The following is a 14,809-nucleotide window of genomic DNA, read 5'->3' as shown; positions in this document are numbered from 1 at the left end:
ACCGAGCTGGAGCTAAGGCAGGTCTCAAGTTAAAGGGCACAATCCTCTGGCCTGTCAAGTCTGACCAAGACTTCAGATGTCAGCCACAATCTTGGGAGTCCCCACTACACTCCCACTTCTGACGTGCTTGCTACACATTTGGGGTTTTCTCACTAACCCCCAGGATTCCAGTTGTAAGTTCAGGGGTTCCCAGGGATCTCCACTTCTGACTGTTGGCTTCCACTGTTCCCTCCAGTTTGATATTTTGCTTCAACTACTTAGAAAACTCAGGAAAGTGCTATACTTAAGATTAATTACAGTTTCATTAGAGGAAAAAAAGATACAAATGAAAAGAGAAATAGGGCAAGATGTGGGAGGGTTGCAAACATGTCCCAAAAATGGATGAGCTACCCTCCCATGTGTATCAATGTCTGCCACCCTCCAGGAAGCCAGTGGATATCCAGAACCTTTATTGGAGTCTCATTATGTAGATATGATTGATTAAATCATGACTTCCCCCTCCCGCTCACTGAAGTTGGCTGATTTTTCGGAACTGGCTAGCCACCACCTGAGTCATCTTATTAGCATAAACCCAGAGGCATGTTTTGGATGCCATATCAGAGATGCTGCAATCACTAAGGGTATTCCAAGATAACAGAGGCCCTCAGGAACCAAGGACAAAGACCAAATTATTTGTGTAAATTTATTTTCTTTTACCCCACAGTAGCACAAGGCAAATTCGACTAGTAGATAGTTAAAAATATTTTTGAAGGTTGGTTGGTTCAAACCTACCAGCCACTGCCGCAGAAGGAAGACTGGGCAATCTACTTTTATAAAGATTGACCTTCTCAGAAACCCAAAGGGGTTGTTATGAGTCAGAATTGACTCTATGGCAGTGAGTTTGGAGGTTTTTTTTTTTTTTTTTGGAGAATAAGGTAGAATGCTCTCTATTTCTCTCCCTCTCCCTCATACACACACACACACACACACACATATTCATCTGTGTTGAATGATAAGCTAATGAGTAAAATTATCTAGGATCATAGAATATAAATACACCATAGATGTGATAAAGTTTAGGTTCAGATATCAAAGACATAGAAGAAAGAACTTGGCTTTTGGAGTCAGACAGAGCTAAATTTCAGTCACCACTACAGAATATACTTCAAATGGTATCTTGGGGAAGCCATGTAGCCAGTTCGAGTCTCAGTTTTCTGATCTGTAATTTGGAGATATCACACTTTTTTAAAAACAAAATTCTGATGCTTGGGCCCTACACACCACAGACATTCTCATTGGCTAAGATTGTTGTTGTTGTTGTTATTTGCTGTTGAGTTGGACCCGACTCATAGGGACCCCCTTTGAGTTTCTGAGGCAGTATCACTATGGAAGTAGATTGTCCAACCTTCTTTCCTGGAGTGGCTGGTGGGTTTGAACTGCCAGCCCTCTGGTTAGCAGTTAAGTGCCTGAGGCACTATGCTACCAGAGCTCCCCTGGCTAAGATTAGGATGGGGCAAAACTTCTCTACCTCACAGGTGATTCTAATTTAAACCGAGGATTAAGAAGTACTGCCCTAGGCAGCCACCTCTCACGGTCAGTCTGCATACTGCGGGGGCTTGTGTGCTGCTGGCCGCTGGAAGCTATGCCACTAGCATTTGAAATCCCAGCAGGTAACCACGGTGCACAAGTTTTGGTGGAATTTTCAGATAAAAGACAGACTGAGAAGAAGGACCTGGGGATCTTCTCAAACTTTGCCCGGTGAAAGTATGAATAGCGGCCGGATGTTGATACAGTGCTGCACAGTGAACCCCTCGGGGGCAGGCCCTCTATGACTAAGGCAGAGCTGCCTAACAATGTGCGTGGAGGAAAGCTTTCAGCACTTCCATTTGCTGATGTGGCATGAGCCAAAACGAGAAGAAACAGCTGCAAACAGCCATTCATGATCTGAAGGTGGAATGCACAAAATAGGAATCCAGTAATATTGGAATTCATAAAAAATGAAATGAAATGCATAAAGGTTGATATTCTAGGCATTAGTGAGGTGAAATGGATTGGAATTGGTCATTGTGAATAGGACAAACACATGGTCTACCATGCCAGGAATGACAAATTGAGGAGGAATTATATCACATTCATTGTCAAAAAGAACATTTCAAGATCTGTCGTGAAGCACAAAGATATCCATGGTAGGATATTATCCATACACCTACAAAGAAGACCAGTTAATAATTATTCTCCAAATTTATGTACCAAAAACTAATGCCAAAGATGAAGAAATTGAAGTTTTTTTTCTAACCAACTTCTGCAGTCTGATATTGATCAAACATGCAGTCAAGATGCATTGATAATTACGGTTGATAGAAATGAAAAACTTGGAAACAAAAAAGAAGTGTTGGTAGTTGGAAAATATGTCCTTGGTGATAGAACCAAAGAAGGTGGTCACGTGATTAGAATTTTGAAAGACCAATGACTTATTCACTGCAAATACCTTTTTTCAATAGCATAAATATTGATTATACATTTAGACCTCTCCAGATAGAATATACAGGAATCAAATTGATTACATTTGTGGAAAGAGATGATGGAGAAGCTCAATATCATCAGTCAGAACAAGGACAGGGCTAACTGTGTAATGCACCATCAATTGCTCATATGCAAGTTCAAGTTGAAGCGGAAGAAAATTAAAACAAGTCTGTGAAAGCCAAAGGATGACCTTGAGTATATCCCACCTAAATTTAGAGACCATTTAAAATAGGTCTGACTCATTGGACACAAATGACTGAAGATAAATTGTGGATGACATAAAGAATATCAGACATGAAGAAAGCAAAAGGTCGTTAAAAAGACAAGAAAGGAAGAAAAGACTAAAATGGATGTCAGAAAAGATTCTGAAACTTGCTCTTGAGCATAAAGTAACTAAAGCAAATGGAAGAAATGTTGAAGTAAAAACGGTGAACAGAAGAGTTCAAAGGGCAGCTCCAGGAGACAAAGTAAAGTGTTATAATGAAGTGCAAAGACATAAGAGTTAGAAAACCAAATGAATACAACATGCTCAGCATTTCTCAAGCTGAAAGAACTAAAGAAAATATTCAAGCCTCAAGTTACAATAATGAATAATTCTATAGGCAAAATATTCAATGAGCAACAAGTGTGAAAGGAGGATGGAAGGAATTCACAGAGTCACTGTACCAAGAAGGGTTGGTCAGGAGGTGGCATATGGTCAAAAAACAATGGTATTGAAGGAAGAAATCCAAGCTGCACTGAAAGCATTGGCAAAAAAACAAGGTTCCAGGAATTGACAGAATAAAAAATCGAGATGGTTCAACAAACAGATATACTCATGTATGCCAAGGAATTTGGAAGACAGACACCTGGACAACTGACTGCTAAGGCAATCCAACAGAATGCAGAAATTATCAAATAATATCACACACAAGTAAAATTTTGCAGAAGATAATTTAAAAAATGGCTGCAGCAGTACATCAAAAGGGAATTGTCAGAAATTCAAGCCAGATTCAAAAGAAATTTGGAATGATGCCAGACAGATCCTGGCTGAAAGCAGAGTATAGCAGAAAGATATTTACCTGTGTTTTATTGATTATGCAAGAGTGTTCAACTGTTCAGATCATAATAAATTATGGATAACATCGTGAAGAATAGAAATTCCAGAACACTTAATTCTGTTTATGTGGAACCTGTACATAGAGCAAGAGACAGTTGTTTGAACAGAACAAGGGGTACTATATGGTTTAAAATTAGAAAGGTCTGTGTCAGGATTTTGTCCTTTCCTCATGCTTATTCCATCTGTATGCTGAGTAAATAATCGGAAAAGCTGGACTACATGAAGAAGAACATGACATCAGGATTGGAGGAAGACTCATTACCAACCTATACAGATGACAAAACTTCACTTGCGGAAAGTGAAGATGACTTGAAGCACTTAGTGATGAAGATCAAAAACTACATCCTTCAGTATGGATTACGTATCAACATGAAGAAAACAAAAATCCTCAGAACTGAACCAATCCTCATGAGAAACAAAATATATTGAAGTTGACAATGATTTTATTTTACTTGGATCCACAATCAATACCCATGGAAGCAGCAGTCAAGAAATCAAACAACGCATTGCATTGAGCAAATCTGCTGCAAAGGACTTCTTTAAACAGGCATTGTGAATGCCAAGGAAAATTTGTTAAATTGATAATTCAATTTATTAAGAGTATGCAGGAACAGTGTCTCTCAACATTACCTAATCATAAGAATTATCTAGGATGCCTATTAACTAATGGATTTCTGGGCCCTGTCTCAAATCTGCCAAGACTCTTCAAGCTGAGGACTTTGGAAATGTGTATTTAAAATGAGTATTTTGGATTATGGTAATGATTAGAGTAGTTGAGAAATGCCAATCTTGATTAACTGGCTAGTTTTTCTTTTTCATGAATGTACCACATGATTAAGAAGCACTGGTGGAGCAACGGTTAAGCACTAGCTGTTAAATGAAAGGTTGCTGGTTCAAACTCATTCAGTGACTCTGTGGGAGAAAGACTAGAGATCTGCTCTCATAAAGATTACAGCCTGAAAACCCAATGTGACAGTTCTACTCTGTCAGATGGGGTCACTATAAGTCAAAATAGACAGCACCTATGGCAACGTCTCTACAACATAATTAATATACAAAATGATGTCACTATCAGAGTAGTAAAAGCTAACTTAAACTAAGTTCAACAAAATAAACAGTATGTTTTTTTTTTTTTAATGTGTCTCTGTAATATATGAACGTGGTAAAAATGAAATAGCGAAGAAAGGTTTATAATGAAAAGAAATAGTGTTCTATTCCACCCTACATCACTCCATCACTTACTTCAGTATCAGTCTCCAGAGGTAACCATAATTTTATTCTCAAAGTTAATAAACAACTGGGCATGTAATGTTATTATTGTGTTGGAATAAGAATAAGATATGAGAAATCACTCAAACCTTAAGATGAAATTCAGAAAAATTCAGCATTAAGCATCCACTCTAATGGGGAAATCACCAGCTTACACAAGTGAAAACATGATGACTCCCAAGAGAGAGTCTCTGGCAGAATTGGTTATGGAGCCAAAGAGGAAGTTACAAAAAACAAAACCAAAACCAAAAAAAACCAAAACTTACCAATAGATTAAACATTCTTTGAGGTCAGAAGAGGGGGAGGAAAGCAGGACAGGGAAAGACTTCTATAGTGTACATATACTTAGGTGGGCTATAAAGATTGAGTTATAAGGGTTAATTGCAAAAGTTCATTCTGGCACAGAGATTTACAATATTCCAATGCTTACTTTCCAGAACAGGTTGTAAAAAAAGTCTAATTTGATGCAAAATATTTCTTGAGGATACCTGGTACCTGTGCTGGTCTTCTTCCTTAGAAACTGTTTGCTCAAGTGAAACTTTTTAGCTGCCTGGGGAATTCAGAAAATGGGTTAGCACCCAAGGTCTTATTTCCTGAGGCACTGCTTCTAGTTTGTACATGCTTATCATAAAAGGAGTATTTCTTAAAGCCATCTAACACAAATGTATTGTGTTAAGACTTTCCTCAGTTGCATTCCTTCCACATCCTTAATTGGCTGCAGAGAAAATATCTTCCCAGCTACCCAATGTTGCTAGCAAGGTAAAGATCCTAAAGGCTAAAAGGCTTGAAGGACAGGCATTGTTAACTTCAATTTTAATTCTGCTGAATGTAGCAAAAACATGGATTTAGTTCAGCCATTTCACTATGGTCAAAGGTTCAGGAACATTTCTCTCTTACAGTATAAACACCCTTTACTGAAGAGCTAAATAATATCCAAGAGTGCCGTTTTATGGCTACATTATTTCTTTCCAAACCTTTTTTTATTGAACAATCTTATCAGAAAATAAATCTTGAGCAAGATCCTTAATAAATATTTGTTTTTTAACACATTATTTATATGTGTTTGTGTTTGAAGCGTCACTACTGTTTGGTGCAGACCCCAGAACTTGCAAAATATATTTCTTTAAATGAGAAAAACTAAAACTTATATCTCATGGTTATTGGATTGCATTGTGTGTCCCCAAGATGTGTTCCCCTATGTGGAGACCATGTTCTCCAAATCCAGTGTTACGGGCCCTGGGTCTCATGATGGAGGACAGTCTTCCCATCAAGGCCAAATTCTTTTCCATACTTTCTGTCCATTGCTGTAATTATGGCAAGTTTTAATTAATTGATCATGTTTGCCCATTTGAAACATGACTTTATGAAATAGCTTTTGTTTTTTTTCCAGGGATTCTAATTGTTTTCTATTTTCTAATTGACTGAAAAAATTATAAGCTTTTACCAATTTCTCAAATTAATTTTATTTCTAACTGTGGCCAACATCACTACTTTTTTCCCTAAAGATTTCCCTCCCAGAACTCTATTTATCTCCCTGTGCAACCTGGAACAACAGTTTTCTAATTCTATTCCATCCTGATACCATCCTGCACTATGTATTCAACCTTAAGTAATGGTGTCCCATTAAGGACAATTGTATATTTTTAAAAGATGTTTATGGATGCATGTGTTGTTGTTCTTAAAACCAAAAACCAAACTCACTGCCATTGAGTAGATTCCAACTCATAGTGACCCCTCCTTGAGTTTCCAAGGTGGTGTCTCTGTAGATTGCCCAGTCTTCCTTCTGAGGAGTGGCTGATGGGTTTGAACCGCCAGCCTCCTGGTTAGCAGTCAAATGCCTCAGGCACTACACCACCAGAGTTCTGTTGTTGTTGTTAGGTGCCATCAAGTCAGCTCCAACTTATAATACAATAGCCTGAAATACATAGTACACTAGAGTGAAATAACGCATAGCCCTGTGTCATCCTCACAATCTTTGCTATGTTGGAGCTCATCTTTGTAGCCACTATGGCAATCAATCTCATTGAGGGTCTTCCTCTGTCTTTTGACCCTTCACTTTACCAAGCAAGACATTCTTTTCCAGGGGCTGGTCCCTTCTGACAGCATGACCAAAGTATGTAAGGTGAAGTCTGGCCATTCTTGCTTCTAAGGAACATTCTGGCTGTTCTTCCAAGATAGATTTATATGTTCTTAGGGCAGTCCATTCTATTTTCAGTATCCTTCTCTAACACCACAATTCAAATGCATCAATTCTTCTTTGGTCTTCCTTATTCACTTCAGTTTTCACATGCACATGAGACGATTGAAAATACGGTGGCTTGAGTCAGGGGCACCTTAGTCTTCACAGTGACATCTTTGCTCTTCAACACCTTAAAGAAGTATTTTGTAGCAGATTTGCCCAGTGCAATAGGTCATCTCATTTTTTGATTGCTGATTCCATGCACGTTGGTTGTGGATCCAAGTAAAATGAAATCCCTAACAACTTCCATCATTTCTCCATTTATCATGATGTTGCATATTGGTCTAGTTGGGAGAATTGTTTTTCTTTATGCTGAGGTGTAATCCACACAAGGCTATCGTCTTTGATATTCATCAATAAGTGCTTCAGGTCTTCTTCATTTTCAGCAAGCAAGGTAGTATCATCTGCATATCCCAGACTGTTAATGAGTCTTCCTCCAAACCTGATGCCATGCTCCTCTTCATATAGTCAACCTTCTCAGATAATTTGCTTAGCATACATTTGAATAAGTATGGTGAAAAGGTACAACCCTAACACACATCTTTCCTGATGTTAAACCATTCACTATCTGCTTGTCTGTTTGGACAACTGCTTCTTGGTCTATATATAGTTTCCTTATGAGCACAATTAAGTGTTCTGGAATTACCATTCTTCATAATATATGTAAATTATCATCTACTGTGTGGATCATAACAAAAATTTGTTATGATCTACACAGTAGGATGCATTTGCATAGTCAATAAAACATAGGTAAACCTCTTTTTGGTGTTCTTTACTTTTAGCCAAGATCCATCTGACATCAGCATTGATATCCCTCTTCCTAAGCCCTCCTCTGAATCTGGCTTGAATTTCTGTCAGTTCCCTATTGAGGTATGCTGCAATCATTTTTGACCTGCCTTAAACATAATTTTACTTGCTTGTGATATTAATGTTATTACTCTATAATTTCTGAAGTCTATCGGATCACCTTTGGAGTGAGCACACTTCCAGTTGGTTGGCCAAGTAGCTGTCTTCCATATTTTTGGGCATAAACAAGAGAGCATCTTCAATGCTGTGTCCATTTGTTGAAATATCTCAATAGATATTCCATCAGTTCATGGGGCTTTATTTTTTGCCATGTCCTCCAGTACAGCTTGGACTTATGCCTTTAATACCATCATATGAAATGGTTGAATGATGATATAGTGATTCTGTATTCCTTCCATCTTCTTTTGATGTCTCATGCATTGTGCAATATTCTGCCAATAGAAACCTTAAATATTGCAACTTGAACCTTGAATTTTTCTTCACTTCTTTAAGGTTTAGAAATTCTGAGTGCATTCTTCCCTTTTGGTTTTCTAATTCTAGGACTTTGCACGTTTCATTATAATACTTTACTTTGTCGTCTCAAGCCACTCTCAAATCTTCTGTTCAGATCTTTTATTTCATCATGTCTTCCATTTGCTTTTGTTACTCTCCATTCAAGAGCAAATTTCAGAGGATGTGTAGGTTTTTCTTTCTTTTTCTTTTTGTTTGTAGTCACAGTAGCAGAGTTAGTGCTGTCAAGCAACCACCACATTGTGCTTTCCTTACAATACAGCCCACCTATTTCAGTATTTGTTCACAATGATCTCTCTTGTGTTGTTTCATGACTTGGTGAATAGTTGTGACCTACTATGAACTCTGGTGGCGTAGTGGGTAAGGCATTTGGCTGCCAACCAGGAAGGCAGCAGTTCAAACTCACTAGCTGTTCTGCAGGAGGCAGATGAGGCAATCTACTTCCATAAAGATTTACAGCCTTGGAGACCCAGTGGGGGTCTCTGTGGGTTGGAATTGAGTCATTGGCAGTGGGTTTGGTTTTGGTTTATGTTGAAAAATAGAAGTGCAAATGCAAGGGTATGTTAAGTACACCAAGTGTGCTCTTGTGATATACCATAAATGGCATTTGTACTCTCCTTTAAAGAGATAGGAAGAATAGGGATTATCAATGTTAAATGTGGAATATATTCCCCATAGAAATTGAGGTAATGCCTAAGGCACTTGACTGCTAACCAGAAGGGTGGTGGTTCAAACCCACAGCTACTCCTTGGAAGGAAGATTGGGCAATCTACTTCCATATTGATACCACCTCGCAAACCCAAGGAGGGGTCACTATGAGTCAAATCTGACTCAACAACAGTGAGTAACCCCATATGGTGCTGATTCCATTGAGTATCACAAATTCCAGGAATGCATCTTCCATATTAAGCATAATCCTTCCTTAAATTCACTGCTTACTCAATGTAATTCCTGTTCTCTGTAAAGCCTCACATCATTCTATCACTTAACATATTTCTTCATTAAGGGTGTATGTGAGTCAATACTGCCAAGTACTTCAGTCTAGTACATTGAACATAAAATGAGAGAACTTCTCTTCTATCAGCAGTTGACAAAAATTCCCACTTCTTATGTAGCAGGCATATGTCTAAATTCATTTAATGCTCACATCCATCCAAGGAGGTTGAGTACCAGATCCATTTTACGTAAAGAAGCTCTGGTTGCATAATGCATAAGGTATTTGACTGCTAACTAGAAGGCTGGTGGTTCAAACCCACCAGCCACTCCTTGGAAGGAAGACTGGGCAATCTACTTCCATAGAGATACTGCCTCAGAAATCCAAGGAAGAGTCCCTATGAGTGAAAATCGACTCAACAGTAATGAGGGTTTTTTTTTTTTTTTTTTTGCATATGAGAAAACGAAGTAAAAAGAGGTCAAGAAATCATGTTACATTGCTGGTAAGCAGTAAGAGAGAATCTAATCCCAGTGGTTTGGTTCCAGAACCTATAGTCCGAACCACTTCAAAATTATGTTCAATAAGTATTTGTTGAATGAATGAGTGAATGGGAATTTGGTTATTTTAAATGAGTCACAAAGTTGTTTGAGTGTGTATTTTGTTTATCTATTATGCGTACGTATGTTTTGCCTCTTTGCCTCATCTTGAATTGCCTCTTTTTTTTTTCTTTAATTTTCCAAAATGTCTTAACTCTAGGATTCTTTATTACTTATATTATCAATGAGAACATTCTTCAAGCTTATGGATGATGTAGTTAGTAGATGATAGTGCTGCTTGAGGAAGGACTTCCTCAAAAACATGAGCCAACCATTCAAGGCATAGGATAACTCTATCAGATTTATTAGGAGGGAGTCAAAGAAATTAATTAGTAAAGTAGAAAGAAAAGCAATATTTGAAAATATTCATTGCAACTTTTTCATAACAATCCAAACCCTCATCCTCTCTCTTCGTTCATGTGTTAAAAATTATTTGCGATTCTTGAAGGAAGACTGGGCAATGTATTTCCGTAGAGATACCTCCACGGAATCCGAAGGAGGGGTCACTATGAGTCTCAATCAACTCTACGGGAGTGAGTTTATTTTGTCGTTGATGGTGGTGGTGGTGGTTTTTGCTGAGCCTGGTGTCAATGGATTAATTCCTTATTTTATTATAATACATAAGTTTTCAGTGAAACATATATACAGCTGGTGAACCAATGATTAATCACAAAGTTATCTCCTCAAAGCATTTACTTACCTTTTAATGGACAAATTTATACTTCCAATATTTAATAGTAATTCAAGTTTTTAGAAATATTTTTACAAAGTATTTCCTTTTCCTTTTTCTTCAGTGACAGGAATGCAGTATCTATTCAACAGTCAGACAGGTAAAGTCAAGATGTTCAACAACTAAGAAAATCAAGTGATTTCAGTGGAAGACATTTGACTTTAACCAGCATAAAACTTACCATATCTTGATGTTGCTCCCTATATTTGAAAAGGTCTTTTAAAAACACACTTTTAGCAGTAAAACAGTATCTATTGTTTCAACATAGCTGAATATTTTGTGTAACCTGTCATGTATTTTCATAGATCTGATTTTTACTCCTGTAATTCTGTGAAGGTTTATATGGTATTTGCATGTGTTTGTTGGTGTTAGTTTAAAACTTTATGCTGATAGACTAATCACCATAGAAAATAAATGAATGACTCCAGTTGTGTTTAGATTATGATTGTATTTTAATACTGACATTAAATTGAGGTATTTAAAAATATAAATCATTCATTAAAATATTTGTAAAATTTTAAAGTATGATATCATGAAATAAAAATGAATTTTTCATTAGACTATTCAGAAACAGGACTTGATTCCCTTTTCTAAAAGATGAGATCAAATATTTAAGTGATAAAATTTTCTACCTTTTGATGATGGAGTTATATAATACATTTTGAGAACATCTCATGTGCTTACTTAATCCAAATTTCCTAAATTATCTCAAAAGCTTTAGAGTGTTACTGTAAATTTAGTACTATTATATAAGGAAAGTAATGATACATCAACAACAACTACAATAAAACTCAGTTTGCATAGTGCTTATTTGTTCAGTTTTTTTTAAGTGCATGTTTTGAGAATGTCTTAGTTCAGACTCCCTGGCAAAGAGTTCTTAGACAGAGCTATGCCTGCAGGTTTACTGTAGGATTTGCTTTGTGGAACACCTAATGCAATGAGAGAGAAATTGGGCAGAAGGAGTAATTGAATTGAGATGGTTGCAGCAAACCTCACTAGAGGTTCTAGCCTGGAGTGAGAAGAATCCAAGCAGGGTACTAAGGAAGAAAGACAATGCATATCAAGTGGGGTCTTCAGACCAGCTATAGCTAAGGCTATAGTGAGCGTTACTACCTTCTTCCCAAAGGAGAGTGAGAGCTCTGGAGGGAGTTCTGGAGCAAGGATGACCTTTCAGAGATGCCCTGAATTGAGTGACGCAGGCCGGCTGGGAGCTTATACTCTTCCATTGAAGAATCTTAGATTTGAGCTCTGGTGGTGTAATGGATAAGGCACTTGATTGCTAACCAGTAGGTCAGCAGTTCAGACCTTCCAGCCTTTCCACAGAAGGAAGAGGGGATGATCTACTTGGGGTTGCTATGACTATGAGTTGGAAACGACTCAATGACAGTGAGTTTTTTTTTTGTTTGTTTGTTTAGGGGACTTGGGTAACCATGAGTAGCTTTTACCCTTTTGTTGAAGGCCGTTTCCAGAGAGAGATCGCCAGCAGCCAGGATTTCCAGCAGTTGGAGGGATGAATGCCTCCTTCCTGAAGGAGGGATCTGGGTAGTACAACATACCACTTGTGCCACTCTGGTCCTTTTACTCAAATCCATTTACCACATATAGCAAGGATTCTGTCTAGCAACACCTCCTCCCAAGATCCTCATTTGTCTCTTTTTCTGGGAAAATTTTCAAGAGGTAGTTGTTTGAGACTTTGCCCACACCCTTCCACCTCATCCTTAACCCTGCTGCTACAGCTAAACCAAAGGTCCCAGCTGATACTGCATAGTTCCTTTCCATACTACCAGTCATGTGTCTGGTGGCCAGGAGGACCCTATACTTACACCCTGACCCTAAGGCTAGCTTTTCTTGCTTTCTTGCTACAGGAAATGAAACTTTCTTAAGGATTCAGGCAGTTAAATTCCTAAGCCCTCAAGTGATGCCCTCATCCATCCTTGCAAAATAGATTTCCACACGCTGGGTGTAATATTTCCTTCCATTTGTCTCCTTTCCTCTTTTCTCAGAATAGGTTAGAATGATCTTGATGCTTACAGATGTGTTACTATTCATTATTAAGAGATGCACCTCTCGGATTATGTGTATTTTCAGTTGTAATTGCCTAGAGATCATCATTACTTTATCCAAAGTAGACAATCATCCAGAAGATCCAATTGTCTAAAAAAGAGTGAAACTTTTCCTTCATTTCTAAGATGTGTCTGATCACATTTGTATTTTAGTCTTTCAAGATTTCATCTAAACCAACTTACTTGGCTAATGCTTCATCTTAAGAATGCTTGGTAACTTGTTTTCCAAGAAAGGACCAAAAGGAAATGTCCTTTCTTTCTTTATATTTACATATTAAAATGATCTATATCAAATATTCCTTTATTTTAATTTGGTATAGAAATAATTATATGATATCATTTCAATTATGGTTTCAATAATTGCATCTGATCCTAACATCTCTGAAAAAATAAGTAAAAGCACCTAGCACCTACAAAAGGAGCCCTGGTAGCACAGTGTTTAAACGCTCGGCTACTAACTGTAAGGTTAGCGATTTGAACCCACCAGCTGCTCCTCAGGAAAAAGATGAGGCAGTCTGCTTCTAGATGATAGCCTTTGAAACTATGGGGGCAGTTTTACTCTGTCCAACAACAAAGGGTCGCTAGGAGTCAGAGTCGACTTAATGGCAGTGGGTTGGTTTTGTGACTGGTTGCATAAAGTAACAACACAAAGTTGTGAAGGAGGAAGGAGAAGATAATTGGGGTCACTATGAATCGGTCCGACTCAATGGCACATAACAACAACAAGAACAGCATTGGAACGTATATGGACTTTCAGTTAGGTCATTACCCTAAACTCGTGCAATTCAAGTAAGACTCACAGTTAAAGTCTGCCATCTGGTGGCAGCAAAGGAAGCTTTACTTACACTTTTTGGTAACACATTTTCCATATCTTAACGTGGTAAATCTTTATGTATGGGTCCTTCGGGGAAAGAAATCCTATGAAACTGAAATTCCGTATCTTATAAATCACTGCTTTATTTATAAAGTAACATAACAAAATTGAAATTATACTGTCATTAAATCATAACATAATCTATTTATGCCTGCTTTTCATTTTTTCCCACTAACTTCAAAATACAAAATTATCAAACCAGCTCCTTTTATCCCTCTGGCATACTAATATTAATACACACTTAGAGTGATACACTCAATATATTATTTTTTAAGTGTTATATGATGAAAACTTTAGAAACTGGTTTACAAATGTTTGTTTCTATTTTTTAAAATAAAAAGTTTAAAAATGTCTGCATTGTACCTCCCTGGAACCACTTGTCATGCTTTCTTTAACAACCCGTCTAGCTTCCTGAATGGCCTGACATACAGCAAACATTCAAATTAAAACACTGATCATCTGCTTCATCAGGTCTCATGTGTGTACCTGGAAAAGTCTGTGCTCCTCTGATAGCAAAGAATCCTTCAGAAAGTTGACCCTGTTCTCTGACACCGAGAACTAATGCTAGGGAACAAGAGGATCCTCGTCCTTGCTGTAATCAGAGTGGCCTAAGACAATAACTAACTCCATAGCAAGAAAATCACCTTGACAGAGAAATAACTAAAGGAGAATAAGATCCCATGCCCCCAAATAAAATGAGAGAGAAAAGTGATTTCTTAGTAACTTTTTAATACACCCCAAAATTGTGTAGAAAGTCTGGCACTGGAGAGATCATGAAATACACCTTAGCGGGTAATGGAAAGTATGCTTAATTTGTAACACTCACTTTATCTTTGCATTTGGATTGTTTTTGTCCTTCTAACCCCATATATATCACATGGGACCACAGTCAGAAGGTGAGCTTTGCAGGTAGCAGGCTTTAAAGGAATGTTTGCTGGTTATAATCACATGCAAATGATAATGTTAAAGAAGACAGCGTTTGTGGAAAACTATCACTGAATTTTCCTGGAAACTCACATGGGCTTATGCAAAAAGAATTATAAGCAACAGTGGTAACAGTGACAAAAACACCACCAACGACAGAAACATATCTTGATTTGAATGATATAAATTGTCTTTTCAGTATGACTAACATAATATGAAAGTATTGTACATAAGAAATGGATGAAAATGTCCTGTTTTATTA

Source organism: Orycteropus afer, unplaced genomic scaffold (genome assembly GCF_000298275.1).
Source record: "Orycteropus afer afer isolate SDZICR_OR568_19922 unplaced genomic scaffold, OryAfe1.0 scaffold00007, whole genome shotgun sequence".
In the NCBI taxonomy this organism is placed as follows: domain Eukaryota; kingdom Metazoa; phylum Chordata; class Mammalia; order Tubulidentata; family Orycteropodidae; genus Orycteropus; species Orycteropus afer.
The sequence above is the reverse complement of the archived record's forward strand: the minus strand, read 5'-3'. Positions refer to the sequence as shown.